Source organism: Monopterus albus, unplaced genomic scaffold, assembly GCF_001952655.1.
Source record: "Monopterus albus unplaced genomic scaffold, M_albus_1.0 scaffold322.1, whole genome shotgun sequence".
NCBI classification, from domain to species: Eukaryota; Metazoa; Chordata; class Actinopteri; order Synbranchiformes; family Synbranchidae; genus Monopterus; species Monopterus albus.
Genome location: NW_018128202.1, coordinates 255,015 through 256,359, shown reverse-complemented (window position 1 = coordinate 256,359; position 1,345 = coordinate 255,015). Strand labels below are relative to the sequence as shown.

General features: G+C 42.8%; 1 protein-coding gene across 1 annotated transcript in view; it reads left to right on the top strand.

Annotated features, from left to right (window-relative positions):
- Positions 1–1,345, top strand: part of zcchc7 (zinc finger, CCHC domain containing 7) — a 28,946-nt gene that overhangs the window by 7,087 nt on the left and 20,514 nt on the right. The gene's annotated exons all lie outside the window — the stretch shown is intronic.

The window sequence follows — 1,345 nt, the reverse complement described above, 5'->3', positions numbered from 1 at the left end:
CCTACCTAACGCTCTCCCATCTCATTCTTTTATCCTATTTTCTCACTATTGTGCTCTCTCTCCCCCACTCTCCCTTTCTCTCTGTGTGTCTCTCTCACCGTTTCACCCTCATTTGAATTTCCCTGGGCTGATGTTTCTGCAAGAGTGCTCACTGCCTCCTTTACACACAACTGGGGTAAAGGAGGGGGTCTGGAGCTGATGGGAAGGCTTGAGGTTTTGGCCTGGTTTGGGAGGAAAGGTGGATTTTAGGTCTCTGTCCCCCCCCACCCTTCGTCTGGCTTCTCTCTGTGATCTTTGGAGCTTGACCTCATGTCTGCACATGGGGGGCCATGGGTGTGGTGTGGAAGGAGTCTTAAAGTAGGAGGGATGGGGGAGGGTTTTGTTAAAAAAAAGGAAATGAGGCTAGGAAATTTTAGGGATGAGCATCTCCAGTCTTGAGCTGTGCCTCAATTCTTTAATACACACTAATTGTCAGAGGTTTAGGGTATGTTGTGTGTTCACACGGGAAAAGTGGCAAAACAAACTTTCTTACAGTCATGGATGCTATGACAAGTCCAAAACCAATTATGGAATGGCAAGAATCATCCTTGAAGCCAAAGTCTGATACTGTGTGTTCCTCTGTACCACAGAGCTCCGTAGTTGTTCAAAAAGCATTTCAGTGAGTTACAATGAGCATGGGCACTATAGTTTATTTGGAGTCAGTCCTGCTACTGTAAATACTCAGGGTACCTGTAGCTGAGTATAGTCCAAACAACGCATGCACTATTTACTCCTGTTTAAGTATCATTTGCTGAGAGGCAATTAGCTGAAATTAGATATTTTTTTTGAAAATCTTAAGTGAAGATGTGTGACCCCTTTTTTTAAACACGTATGTATTCAGTTGGAATAAATGGGCTTGAGGCTGAGAGTCACATACAGGGTGGGAATGTACTGAGAGGCGAACAGACACTTTGTGGTTTTATGGGATTTGTTAACAATAAGAAAATATAGAAAATGCCAGCCAGGGTCTTTGGCCATGCTTTATAGCAGAGAAGGGCCGCCGTGCCTGAAACAAAGACCGGCTCAGCTAAATTCACCAAAATGATGCATGAAACAAGACATAAGCCAGAAAAACAGAGTAAATACCACAAGATGTATGGAGATCTGAGTCGCTTCCAACTCTGCTAAACAGTTTTCTGGGGGAAACCCAGAAAACACAAGTGAAAAGATTTTTGATTGTCTGTGATGTTTTTTTTTTTTTTTTTTTTTACATCTTCCATGATGCATTTCTCAAAGAACACCCAAAATGCAAGTGGTGGTCTGACAGCTCTAGGAGGAAAACCCCAGCATTATTAAAAAAGCATTT